Source organism: Cibotium barometz, chromosome 54 (genome assembly GCF_041138505.1).
Source record: "Cibotium barometz isolate CiBa-2024 chromosome 54, ASM4113850v1, whole genome shotgun sequence".
NCBI lineage: Eukaryota > Viridiplantae > Streptophyta > Polypodiopsida > Cyatheales > Cibotiaceae > Cibotium > Cibotium barometz.
The window spans coordinates 3,184,893-3,200,277 of NC_141099.1; positions in this window are offsets into that span (position 1 = coordinate 3,184,893).

The following is a 15,385-nucleotide window of genomic DNA, read 5'->3' on the forward strand; positions in this document are numbered from 1 at the left end:
CTTTTTGGATCTAGTTGAAACAGGAGAGAGGAGAGATAAAAACATCTCATTATTTGGGAGTTTAAAACTCATTCAAGCATGTGAAATAGGCACCTCCTTCATGAGGGGAATTCCCCATACCGAGGTGTCAAAAATGCATCATTTCACCTAAATATCTCTCTTTTTTTTCTATTAACCTTGTCCTTTGTCCTTAGTCAACTCTTCATCTTATGTGAGTATTTACTCATTTTTGGGGGATTTTTCTTTTATTCTTCTATTTATTTCCTCCCTATATTTGGATGAATCTTATTGGTCCATAGGAACCTTAATTTAAAATTTCGAAAAAATCTTCACCCCCAAGATAATGCCTCTTGAACAGATTATACTTAATTTCTAATGCACCTTCTAAAAATCTTTTTGAACTTCTATTTCGGGGGAACGTATTTTAATAAGATGAGGTATTTTTCTATCCAAAAATATTTAAAAATTGAATTACCAAGATGTTGGACATCTTGAGAGGCTCGGGAGGAATCTTACATCCCTTGTCAACGACGATGATAGTGTCTGCGCGCACGATGGCGTTGCTTGGTCTGGCGGAGACGTTACTTGGTCCCGGGATGTTACTCGCATCCATGCGCATGTTTGGGTGCCATGACTTGAAAACTCATAAGATTAAGAAAAAGTGCACCTAACGCTACACATATGTGCCAAGAATTCGGCCTCAATTTGACAGCTTTTATGCAAAAAGCGACATCTTTAAGTGATGCTAATTTGGTTCCTTATTCAATTCTGCTAAATTTCAACCTTTGAATGCCTACTTTAGGAGAAAGAACGCAAGTTCCAGCAATTTATGCGAAGATGTGATTAATCGAAAGCGTGCTTAATTTTTCAAGTCAAATTTGTACAATGCGGGCCAAAAATGCATGATTAAGAGTGCAATAAAATGAATTAGAGTAGGATTAAATCATATTCTGAGATTTCATGCATAATTTAGCTTAACTTGATTTATTCATAATTTCCTAACCGTTTTACTAACTAACACAATTTCTTGCATAAAAGAGTGGGAATTTAAGAAGAAATGTCAATTTTTGAAAGGATTTTAGAAATTAAGATTATGGAATTACTAATTTGCGTAAGGAAGTTAATACGAGAGTATTTACTTAATTAGAGAATAGTTTTAATGCAAGGTCGACAAAACAACGCGTAAATGGGATCAAGCAGTAAATTTTTACGTTAACTCTACGTAATTACAATAAGTTTCTACCAAAAATGATGTGTGGGAGGACTCCACCAATGTCTAAGGGTATGTCAATGAAGATATATATATACATCTCAAGGTCTAGAATCACCTTGAGGCTACTTGCTGCCTTCTTATAGTTTCCCTGTGTTTGTAGAGACCTCAACAGAAGCAACAAATTGTTTTGGCCATAACTCTATGATAAAAACCTTAAATATGGTCATGTAGCCAATGAAAAAAACAAGAAGGCATCTGGTCTACAAGCTGACGTAGGTAGAATAGGGAAAAAAACGTTTGTATATAGTGGCAAACTCGCCATATTTAGAAATGCCTTGCTTTTCCATATTTTTAGTGTGCATGGACTCTAAATATGTAAAAGTACTCTAAATATGACCTCCTATCACCTGAATTCAAAATTATAATTTTTGAGATATTTATCTCATAATAGATCTATTCTTATCTTCTTCTTTCTTTTCAAATTTTTGGAACTAATATTTTTACTCTATCACTTTCTTAATGTTTCTAGCCTTATAGTCTCTCTCAAAGTGCACTCTCTTTGTTATTGAAACCCGTGTTAAAAGAGAATTGTTTACATGTCTTGGAAAGAATCCCACTTAAAAATTAGAGATGTCCTCATCTCGCGAGGCTGGGGTAATCTCTAAGTAAATCCTCCTCTCTATCCCAAAGTGGTGTCCCCACTGGGTAGAAATCTTCTTTTATCTAAACATTGTTCCTAAGACTCTCTTCTTTCATGTGTCTAGTTCATTTTGTTGAGCTCCCAAAATGTCTTTATTATTCTAAAGTTAATTGGCCTTATTATCCTAAGTTCATGCATCCATATACACTCTCATATGATACAAACTCGTTATTTATTATCTCGAGTTCTACCTTACGAATTCCTTATTCCATATGCCCATGTAATATGCTAATTCATAAATTCTCATGGAAAAACGTAAGGGGATCAATCCTTTGTGCGATCTAACCTATGAGAGCAAGATGCATAACCTTGGCATCCTCTCCTAGAATACCTTACTCCACATGAATCTTGCACCAATTAACTTCTATTTACTCACGGAAACACTTGTTGAATTTGGGTATCTTTAACCCATCATATATATAATTCTATATCAAAATTTGTAACTTAATATCTCGTTTATAATCTTCTCATATAATACTTCCTAACACAATCCCTATGTTAATCTCTAGCATACTCCCTAACATATTCTTAATTAAACTTTGATTAAAGAATCAATGATCTCTAGCTTAATTTAATACAATTACAACTTGGGCAACCACTTCATAGTTTGGGTATTCTAGGCTTCATGCTGGCCTCATTCTCGCCTCCTGCATTGATATAGGCCCATCCTATTGGGTTTCCCCATCCTATTGGGTTTCCCCTTTCCATGATTTGGGAAGAGAAGGGTCCTTGTTAGTTAGGGAAATCTTTTCTAATGTGGCTATGTTGTCTGCTCTCTAACCCTGTTATCCTTGTTTCTTAACATTGATTTTACTCTAGCTCACGATTCCTCTTAGCCCAAGGGTGGGCTTGACATTCCTCTTGAATTAGGGGACCTCTTCCTAATATTCATGGAAGGACTCACGTCCTTCTCGACACTTTCCATGTAAAAAACTTTATCATAGTCTCTAGCCATAATTATGGTTTCTCAAATGGAGGATGGCTTGGTAATTCTTGACTAGCTTATTCAAAGGCAGATTAAGTCTCCGAATGAATCGGTGGAGGAGAGTTACCTCATCCATCTCAGGAGGAAATCAGAGAGGTTTTTAACAAAAGTTTGGCGGTATTCTTCTTGGGTCTTCCTTTCTTGGGTTAGCTCCAAAAATTCATTCATTTTATCCTCCCGAAATCTTGAAGGACAAAAGCTTTCATCACGAAGATGTACCTTCATGGCATCCCATGACAACTGATTCTAGTTCTAATGGTTAGATTGACAATAGTTCTTTCAACCAATCCGAGAATTTCTCACAATTTTTTAAAAAGCAAGGGTGAACTTGCTTGTTTCATTGTATCCAGCTACATCGAAATACTCGTCCATCATGGAGTCTATATCCAAGCCTCTACTTCTTGTCCCAAATTCCTTCGTTCACCTTTGAATGGTTCCGACCAGGCTCCATGAAGGACTCCTTTAATGCCATTATCCAGGCTTTCTTGGCGAGACACTTTCTCTTGCCTAAAAAGTATCCAAGAAGTCTCTCAGACTCAAACTCTCTTTCTTAAGAAAAGGTCTTTATTTAGCTGGTCTATATAAATTTCATGATATTTCTTATATGATATAATAAGTACAACACTTAACCTGCTTAACCGTTGGGACACTCTCCATCCACTGATAAATCTACTCATTTAAATCGACTCCTCTGTAAAATCTGACCTCATATATTATAAGAAGAGTAATACTCTACTTTTTAGTTTGCTCTAATAGGCTGCAGCAATAATTATTCGTTATTGTCAACGATAGTTGACTAACTTTACTTATATCCCTGGTCATAGGCATGTTAATCTAGAATTTTCATCACAATAAAATCATGAAAGGGTAAACTTTCAAGTTTCCCTTGGTAATACTAGAGATTTTTGTTCAACTATTATTTTACTGTATTTTTTTGGTCATTGAGTGAGCCTCCTATTCTTATCGAATAATAAAGACAAAAAGAAAATCATATAAATTTCAAAAAAGACTAAGTGTCGTCAAGAAAGCAATTCAAAATTTAATCTTCCCTTACCATCTACCATAAAGCTATCATCCATGAAAAGTTCAAAACTATCAAATACTTATCATAGAACCACATCTGAAGGCACTCTCAAGATTAATACACATGAGGGTTTGTTTTTCTTTCTCTCGATAACATCCGAAGTCAGACCCACATTTGTGCGAGATGGGGTCAGGAACCGGACGACCGTCCTAGTGTAAAGTGTCTAGTGATGGCATTCACACGTCAACTATTCAAACATGTATTGGTACCTTACATAGGTCTCTCTTGAATGGAGTTATAATCCTAATAACTTATAGTATGCAAATTAATGAGATATATCCTCAAAATTTATCTAAACAAAGTATCGGTCTATCGTTCTAGTCATTCAATCACACTAATTTCTTAATTAGATCACCGTGTGTTTTTCCTAAAATGGTTTCCTCCCCAATCTTTTTCCTCAAATTTATTGCACAAAAATCTTGCGTGTGCACCCCCAAGATATAAACATAATTTCACAACATGATTGTCTCAACGTGTGAGGATATTCAAATCACTTCTATGGCTAGCAGAGATGATCGATTCATCCTCATACGATAAATGATCACTTGTTTTAATCCCTTGATAGTAAATCTTTAAATAACAAACCCTAGGAACTAAGATCGGCTCTGTTCCCCGCCCCTAGTAGCTGGCTCAAGGGGATCCTTTTGATAGGTAGCTAAGTCTCCTTTATCTTCAATTGATGATACCTCGATCTCTTGGAAATACAAAAATACGAGAAAACAAAGGAACCTAACTCTATTTCGCAGTGGAAACATAATTATTCTAATAGGAATCTATTCCTCCGATGAAACAGCACTCAATGTGTGTGATCGTGGATGGAACAAGTTCACACTTGGTTCATGGAAGCTAATGCCTTTCCCCTCTTTTCTTTATGAGTCACGGCCACTAGCTCTTCTCCTAAAACGAACATTTTTGGGTGCTATTCTATTACAAATCATAGATAATAATTATGTTGGAAAGTTACTCGACTCATCGGGTCCACCCATCCATAGGATGGTGCATCCATTCACCCATGCACCCAATCATTTTTGTTATCCAATTAGGTCCTACCACACTGTGAAACATATAAAAATAGGTTCTTTAATTATCTCCCGTCATCACTGATTCATTAAGACATTTCTCCCAAAATAGCTGAAAACAAATGGATCTTCAAACATAGTAATAACATTATCACTTGCTCATTACATTATTCATGTGCTCCCACGCAACCCTTGCCTCACAACATGGGCGACATGGTTCTTGCGGTAGCAATTATTCCTGGAGGGGTCTAGAACTACGAACATCACTCACCCGCTTGGTGTGAGGACTACTACTAAGTGGGTCCCCAATTCCCTCGTCTCGACGTGGCGGTGATGTTTAAAACTCAGAGCCCCCACGGAGTCCCACCTACCCCCTCGAGGGTGTTGAAAATACAAGTGAATAGGGTGTGTGTGGGAACAAGCCCTCGGTTAGAGGCTATAAAAGAGAAGATGTAAATGTGAAAGAACCTGTGAAAAGGTGAGAAGAATCTACTGGGAGAGAATAAAGGGTAGCATGATAATGTCTTAGTATCTACCCACTCTTTTGATCTACAAGATTGAGGATTTTAAGTGGTAGCTATTGTGGGTACAAAAAGTGGTGTATATTATAACGGTGGTGTGAGTGGCCTATTCCAATCTTCTTTGTAATGTAGGCCCAAATCACATGTGCACTGTGTAGAGAACATGCTATCTCTTATGCCACAAAGGACTCTTCGTATAGAGCAGCACATACTTGGAGTGTTAGTTCTATTGCACATCATTTGCATCCTGCACTTGATCCGTATTTGTTGAAATGACTAGTACGAATCTTACATTGCCTTGTGTTGGATGATGCTCTGCAAAGCTGAAAACTCAAGGCTTAATGATGCTAAGATCCAAGCTGCAAATGGTTTTCCTTCTCAACCAAACTCTGCACTATTGCTTGGAGATCTTCACACTCAAGATGTCTTGTAGGCAAGTTAGGAGAACCCTGTGATGTATGGGGCACACTGGCTCACACTAGTGGGCTGGATTCAATTCCTAGCACGGCCATACTTGCAAACACAATGTTAACCAACAAACTTTCTGAATTTTTGCCTTGAAATTGTAAAGCTTATACACTTTTGCATCAAAATTAGTATAGCTTGATCAATCTTTGTTGTAGAAGTGTGTTTAGCATTAAGTTTTGAAAGATTAGTACTAATCTATGAATAAGACCTTGTTTTTGCATAAATCTGAAAAGATATAACAGTGTCTACACACTTTCTTGCTCAAGAACTACATCATTTCATTGATGTTATTTGTAATTCACTACTCTTGAAGCTTTCACAATTTCTTTGTAATTGTTATGCAATCTTTGTCAAAAGTTGTCAAGATTCACTTAATCTTTCACCAAGCATCATTGTCTTTCAATTTGTTGCTTGTTGAGCAAGCCTTAGTTGCACAATATTTAAGAAAGCAAGTAGCCACACAGGGAAAGCAAGGATAAATCCCACATGAGCTAGCAAAGCCAACATGTACACCTCATATACAATCTCATATACAATGGGATGATTTCAAGAAATGCAAATATATCACTTGCACTTATCTCAAGTCTCTTTATGTATCTAAGATAATTCATCTTGGTGTCTAATTCTACTTTGAGTGCATCTTAACTAGCACACACTCATGATGAGTTTTCTTCATTTCTATCCACCTAGGATTAGTGTTTAATTAGGAATTTATTTAGGGGATCTCGATCTGTGTTTCTCAACATGGTATGAGAGCCTAGGTCTAGCTCTCCATTGTGTCTCCACACCATTCTCTTAGTTTATTTAGTTATTTTTTAGTATCATTGGTCTTAGCACATGGTTAAGAGATTAAGAGAATTAGTTCTCTTCTTTCCCTTGCACTAGGGAAAGAATTAGTTTTCTTCTTTCCCTTGCACTAGGGCTTCATTAGCAAGTGTCTAGAGGTAGGATCATGTATTTTGTTCCTTGTTCTTCTTAACACCATTAGGGTTTGAGAAAATTAGAGAGAGAAGAAGAAGAAAAAGTGACCAACAGTAACGCAGCTTCACATTTGTCAAGCATAAAGCAGCAGCTCAGTCGCAAAAACAACTAGCAGGCTAAAAAGAAACCAAAGCCATTGTTCCTATTTTGCATCTTGTGCAAATACGCATCACAAAAAGAAAACAATTTACAATATAGCAAGGAACTCCTCAATAGCACATTGCAGGAGAAGACGTGAGAAGATGAATGCATCACCACTCATAAGAAAGAGACATATCTTCTATAGTCTGATGAGCAGAGAAAAAGGCGCAGTGGGTGTTTAGCAGCCACATCACTTGATGCACAACAGAGCTGATGACCACACAAAAAGGTGGCACACAACAAAATTTACAAGCAAAGAGAAAAGCACAGTGATTAGCAGAGCCATAGCACCCAATGTGTAGCAAAACCATTCAACATCTCAGTGGGGTGGGCATTAAGGAGAAGACTTTGGAACCTTAAGGATTTAATGCTTAGTTTCAAAACACCTAAGTGTAAAAAGGCCTACATAGGAGGCAGTTCACATGAAAAGCTATTTGAGCTTTTATGAATAGTCTTCAAATGCTTCTATGTTTTGGGTTTCACCAACATTAATGATAGCATCATTGATTGGATTGTCATCAACATCATGGACATCATCAAGAAAATTTTAACTAAATAAAAATTTCACCAAATCTTTTGTGTTTGACCACAAGTCAAAAGCATTTGTAATTAGCGGCGCGGCGACCAAATGAGTACTATAGTGTGTGAAAAAGAAGAGCAAAATCTTTGTAAAAACACTACAACCAAATAAGTATGCAAGCGTATGTGTGCATAAGAAAAGCACAAGTGTGGCAAAGAGCACGAGATCCACACCAAGATCCACACCAAAGGCACAATAAAGAAGACAATGCCAAAAGGTGGACACAAAGACAAGGACAAGCAGTCAAAGGCCAGAGTCAAAGCCGAGAGCAAAAGACTAAGAGACAAGGAAGGAACAAAAGATCTTCATCAAACAAAAGTAAGGAGATCTCAAGAAAGCAATAACACTAAGCAACAAAGGAGCTAACAACCACTATCCTAACCTAATCAATTCATATGTTGTAAGCCACCAAATGAGTAAACAAGTCTATTTGTTTATAAGCATGCTTTACCACCAAAGAGTAGCGAAAGAGCACCTAGGGGAAGTGATTCTAATGTAAACACTCCTAACCACCTGAGAGTAGCTAATCAAGCACCCAAGGGGTGAGATGTCCTATGTCCAAAGTCCAAATGTCAATCCACCTACCACCTACATTAAGGAGGAGTGAAGTATTTGTAAACCTCGCATGTGACCACCTTCTTGTAGTAGCCTGAGAATATGGCACCCAAGGGAGGTGTTGAGAAATGTGGTGCCATTGAGCACAAGAAAGAGGTAGGGAGTAAGTATGAGTAGCCCAAAATAAGTACAAGCCTAGCAAGCAACCACATAGGCAAAGCAAGGTTAAATCCCAGATGAGCTAGCAAAGGTAACATGTATGCACCTCATATAAAAGGGGATCATTTCAAGCAATGCAAATATATCATTTACACTTATCTCAAGTCTCTATGTATCCAAGCTAATTCATCTTGGTGTCTAATTGTACTTGAGCGCATCTTAATTAGCACACACTCATTATGATTTTTCTTCATTTCTATGCACCTTAGATTAGTGTAGTCATTAGTGTAGGATTAGTGTTTCATTAGGAAGTGTTAAGGAGCTCTCTCTATGTTTTTGAACAAATATTGGATCACATAGTGTCAAAAATGGAATTTCCAAAGTGAAGCTAATTTTGCAATTACCACCAAACCACCACCAATTACAAAGAAGTGCAAAGATTCAAAGGTTATGTGGGTTACACTATTTGGCCTCCTATGGGGACGATAAATATCATCATCATCTCTAATGCATGCTAGTGAGTGTGTGTAAGTGATTTGATGTGAGAGGAGGGAGTAGTGCCCCTAGTGCAACATAACGGTTTGACAATGCTCACGGGAGAAGGCGAATGATAAGCTACTTGTGGCGGTGTTGAACTTGGAGACCTCAAGGTTACAAGTTCGGCCATCAGAAAGATCCCCATGATAGATTGAAGTGAGTGGTTCCCTCTTCGTTATCTACCTTAGCCTTTACATCAAGAGGAGGACATAATACCTCTAACCCCCATAATCGTGCAACGACTATTCAAAAAAAATTGGGGATAGATTTTGCTAATCCCATAGCCTGATAGCTTAACAAAGTCAAGCTTGTTATGTTATTGTAGCCACTATGATTATTTCACTAAATGGACAGAGCCCTAGGCTACATGAAAGGCTAATGCTTATAAAATAGCTAATTCTTATATGATAATGTGATTTCAAGGTTCAAATGCCCATTAGAACTAGTACGTGATAATAAGGGGTCACACTTTCACGGCTTTATCAATGAAGTGTTTAACTTTATTAATTAAGGGTCACACTTTATGAGGGCTTTATCAATGAAGTGTTCGACTTTATTAATTAAGGATTTCTAGTGATGCACCAAAAGCAAAAAGTACCAACAAAATTTTGTGCTCCATAATGACTAAAATTTTGAAAGTTAGATGGAGTGACTGGGAGCATAAACTAGCTACAGCCTTGTGGGCATACTGGACTCCTTTAAGGTGGCCATAGGGCAACACCTTTTAAACTGGAATATAAAGTAAATACCTATATAATGCCCATGGAATATCTAGTGCTAAGTTTAATAATTGGCATAAGAGAGAGATGGATGGAAAATGCATTGGTTGAAAGAATACTAGACTTAGAAAAGTTGGATGAAACACGCTTTTGTTTTAGTATCATGCATGATGGAAAAGTATAAACGCAAAGATGACTTGATTATAATCTCAAGAAGAAGGAGATTTAGTGTTAATGTACAGGGTTGGGTCAAATAAACATAAAAAGCAAGAGGGCTAGGACCATTTAGAGTCATAGAATTGGGATCATTATGTATTGAGACAATTGATGGAGTCAAAATGGAAGGCTTTATTAATGGTAGTAAATTTAAAAAGTATTATGACCCTTTGAATCTAGATATGCTAACTTAGTAGCACAAAAATAAATAGAAAAAAATAAATAATGGAAAACTCAAAAAAGAGGCTCAAGAGGAGGCAAGATGAGTTCCTCTTTATTCTAGAGGAAGCACAGTATGGAATCATGCGTAAGATGTTAGGTTAGGAAAGATGAGTTCCTTTCTATTCTAGAGGAAGCACACTGTGGAATCGTGTCGGGGAACATTTCGTTGTTGAGACAAAGTGAGAGCTTATAAGATCCTACAAGCTAGTTTATGGTGGCCAAGTATGTTTGATGATTCTATAAAATTTGTGAAGAGATGCAATAAATGTCAACGCTTCAATGTGCCTCAAGAGAAGGATAGAATACATCTAACCCCCATAATCATGCAACAACCATTCAAAAAGTGGGGGGTAGATTTTGTCAAGCCCATCAGCCTAGGAGCTAGGCAGAGTCAAGCTCATTATGTCATGTAGTCACTATGATTATTTCACTAAATGGGCTGAGGCGCGGGCTTCATGAAAGGCTAATGCTTGTACAATAGCTATTTCTTATACCATTGTGTGATTTCAAGGTTCAGATGCCCATTAGAGTTGGTCAGTGGATGATAAGGGGTCACACTTTATCAATAAAGTGGTTGACTTTATTAATGAAGGGTTTCTAGTGATGCACCAAAAGCAAAAAGTACCAACAAAATTTTGTGCTCCATAATGACTAAAATCTTAGAAGTTGGATGGAGTGACTGGGAGCATAAACTAACTACATCCTTGTGGGCATACCAAACTCCTTTAAAGGTGTAGCCACATGGCAACACCTTTAAACTAGAATATGAACTAAATACCTATATAATGCGCCCATGGAATATCTGCTACTAAGTTTAAGAGTTGGGAGTAAGAGAGAGATGGATGGAAAATGCATTGGCTAAAAGAATACTAGACTTACAAAAGCTAGATAAAACTCGATTTTATTAGTATCATGCATGGTATGAGGATGGAAAAGTATAGACGCAAGAGATGGTTCATTTATAACCTTAAGAAGAAGGAGATTTAGTGTTGATGTATGGGGTTGGGTCAAATAAACATAAAAAGCTAAAACTAAGGGCGCCCGGACCATTTAGAGGCATAGAGTTGGGATCAGTATGTATTAAGAGACGATTGATGGAGTCAAAATGGAAGGCTTTATTAATGGTAGTAAATGAAAAAAGTATTACGACCCTTTGACTCTAGATATGCTAACTTAGTAGCACAAAAAGAAATAGGAAAAAATAAACAAGGGAAATCTTTTAAAAAAAGGCTTAGGAGGAGATAAAGATAAGAGAGATTAGAACCAAACAAAAAATGAAGTGCCAAGTCTTATAAATAAACATGGCTATCCTTATGTTGATTAAGGCAAACGACCTAGAGATTGAACTTGTGTCTCTTTTATGACTTGAACACCACTTAAGAGCAGGTTGTAACTTAATATGGGAGCCAGTCACAACCTGCTCTCACATGAAACCTAGGGCAAAATGGGACAACCTAAGCTAAAGTCTGCAAGATCGAAAATCTAGAGCATACACTCTAGAAGAATCAATACATTAGGAGTATTTAAGGTTTCTATGTCTACCAAAAAATAATCTCTTGCCTGGGAAGGTATATGTGGTGCCTATAGGTATGATGATGGAAAAAATGTTGATGGGGAGAGCTTGGATTAGTTCATCTAGATGCATCATGAATGAGCCCAATGGCACAAGCGGATGTGGCATAACTGCAACGTGGCAAGATATCCTATGCCACATAACTATGGAAGACAAAAATGATAGATTAACCAAAGAAATACAAGTAGGAGCCACCAACCCAATCCTCCTAGTGCCAGTGCCTCACGAAAGTTGCTGTGGCATATTTTTTTCAGCCCATCAAGTGTAATGAAGCAACACCTTTAGATTAGGTCATGGGCTCAAGTATAAAAGGGGGGCTAATGGACTACTCTTGTACCTTTTGATACCTTTAATATCTTTTGACATTGGTCATCATGACTCTTGGAGCCTCATGGCTTTCAACCTTGGCTTATGGAAGGCTATTTCTATTCTTTGGTTAAAGGCTAAATCACTTAGGCATTATGCATGTTTTCTTGCTAATTGCATGTTAATAAGCATAATGATTGTCCCTAATCTCAGCTTTATGATCACTCCATTTCAATTGGTATCAGAGCTCTTGGCTTAGATCCTTGCTTAGGGAGAGATTAGATGATAATCATTTTTGGATTATTCTTAATCTAATTTTTAGAATGCATTTTTTCATGATTAGTGATAATCATTTTGGATTACTGTTAATCTAATTTTTTAGAATGTATTTTTTTGATCATGATTAGTGTTAATCATTCTCGGATTAGAAATTTTCACAGTTTTCAAAATGCATTTCTTGATGTTCTTGAAAATCTTCTTGATTTTCTTAAATGTTGGAGAATTTTTGCATGAATTAGAGTCTATTTTCATCAAATCTTCACAAAACCCTAGTTTCCTCCTCTATCAATTGCAAGATCCTTTAAATTCTTTGCATTTTGGGGAGATTCTTGGTTGTTGTGCAGTTTTTGGTGAGATTCATCAAGAAAGGTGCTGGTTATCAAAGATATTGGAGGCAGACTACAAATGTTGCAAAATATTGGTACAGTCCAAGAAGTGTACAAAATACAGTTGTTGTGCAGAGTTTTCAAATTACTATGCAGAATATTCAAATTACTTTGTAGAGTTACAAAGTGTTGTACTGATGAGTATAGATTCATTGCAGTTTTGAATAGATTGCAGTGCAGTTCAAGATTAATGAAGTTTTCAACAAATTTTGGGGTAAGTGAACATTGTACTTCATTTGGGCTACTCATGCTCACTCCCTACCTCTTCCTTGTGCTCAATGGCACCACATTTCTCAACAATATCACACCATGTTTTTATCGAGAATTGACACTTCAAAGTGCTCAAAATATGCAATTTATCTGAAAGCTTTGAAATATCTATCTTAAGCAATCCAAACGCTCCTTCCATTTGAATATGCACATAGATCATGTATAAATATTTTAAACCATTTTTGCAAGTAGTCTTTGAATGTAATACACATTAACCTTTGGAATGTTCTTGATGCATTGGTCAGGCTAAATGGCATGACTTTGTAAGCGAACGTTTCCATGTAGTTACGAATGTCATTTCATGCAATACTTAAGGTGAATACCATGACTTTGTAAGCAAGCATTTCCATGTAGTTATGAATGCCATTTTATGCAATCCTTAAGGTAATAGCATAACTTTATAGGAAAACATTCCATGTAGTTATGAATGCCATTTTATGCAATCCTTAAGGTGAACAGCATAACTTTATAGGCAAACATTCCCGCGTAGTTGTGAATGCCATTTTATGTTGATTATATCCCAAAAATCCATCCAAAAGGCAATAAACTTCTACTCTGGCCACTCTTTCCAAAACATGCTTAGTGTGTACGGTAAAGGAAAATGATATCTCCACATTGCCGCATTGACCTTCTTTATATCCACACGTACCCTGAGCTTGCCATTGTTTTTTGGCAATATGATGATTGGTGACACCCAATCCGTATGCTTAATCTCATAAATGAACTCCATCGTAATGAGTTTATCAATTTCCTCCTTTACAATTATTAAAAATTTTGACTTCATCTAATAAGGTCATTGCTTCATGGGCCTAGTCCTCAACACAATGATTAGAATGGTATGCTGAACCACCTCCTCACACTGGACACCTTTCATGTCCTTGTAGGTCCAAGCAAAAAAATCAATATAATCTTTTAACATCTTTACCAGTTTCTCCTCTTTCTTCTGGGTTAGGTCGGTGGTGATGTACACTGGTTTTAGTTCTTTCCCAAGATCAACAATGTCTAACTCCTTAGCCCTTAGTTAGTCCATCATACAAGACTCTCAATCGTCCATCCTTTTGGAGTGTTTTTCTCTCAAATGGACTATGCTTCATCAATGTCAAAGGTCTTTGTTCAGGAACTTTTTATAGGTCAAGTTTCTGCTCTTAGTTGGTCCATCATATGAGACTCTCAATCCTCCATCCTTTTGGAGTGTTTTGCTCTCAAATGGACTATGCTTCATCAATGTCAAAGGTCTTTGTTTCAGGAACTTTTTGTAGGTCAAGTTTCTCATTATCTCTCTGAGCCAAAATATTCTTGGCTTTTTTCTCACCCTCTACTAGGACTTTGTTTCGTCCTCATCTCTCAAATTTGGATAATTTCAGCTTTGTCCTAGATTTAGGCTTCCTCATTGCCCCCTCCTCCTCCTCTTGCATCATTACTCGACTCAATTCTTCTCCTTAGTTCTTAGAGAGCTCTTCATGAACTTCAGTAGCCTTGATATATCTTAACCATTAAGCATCAATGGTTTGCCTTCACAACACCTCCTATCATCTAGCATGGTAGCATTTCTTCTTTAGTAATTTATGAACCTTATGTCTAAAGACTTGGTTCCTAATGGTTTCACCAATTAACCATCCAAGTCATCAATTTGATGTACTAACATGTTCATATGGAGGTGTTGATAACAATGGGCTCATCATTCTCAAATTGGTGATCTCACTTACTCCTTGGGGTTCTTCGATAGCATATTTTGTTCCCACCTTCCCCATCACATCTTTTGTTGTTGCCAATAAATGCATCCATTTATCATAGAAATTATCTGAGGAAAGAGATGCATATAACTTATCTTCTTCCTCTTCCCTTGCTCTATTGTTTTTAGTGCCTCATCTTTGATTGTCTTGGTGTATCTCATTGTATGAGTATGGTCTTTGTTTTACCACCCTAGCACCATCCACTAAAGGAATTGTGTGCGGAAAAACTTCTAGAGGGACTCCTTTCAAATCTACATAGCTCTAAGTGAACACATGTTTGTATTCCTTGAGCTACTGTAAGTTTTATCTCCTCCTCTTGGGTTAAGTTTGTGGCGGCTATCCAAACTAATTGGGATTACTCAGGCAATTCTAAATCCACATGTTTTGTATCTTTTGTTCCATCATAGGACCAAAAGTTATTTCTCCTCTTCTTGGGTTAAGTTAGTGGTGGCTATTTAAAACCAATCTGGGTTCCTCCCTAGGTAATTCTAAATCCACTTGTTGTTTTGCATCGTCTGGTCTATCACATAAGACCTTCTTGGTTCCTTAGCTTTTCCCTTTTTGGTGGTGGGGTGCACATTCCTATTTTCCACTTTGCTTAAATCAAGAAGGAACTTTGTTTAGAGTCCTCTTCTTGATCAATGGGTTGTTGGGATTTAAGGCTTAGACTCCTTCTTGATTCTCCCTTCCTTTATGGACTTGTTTAGACTCCTTCTTGATTCTCCCTTCCTTTATGGA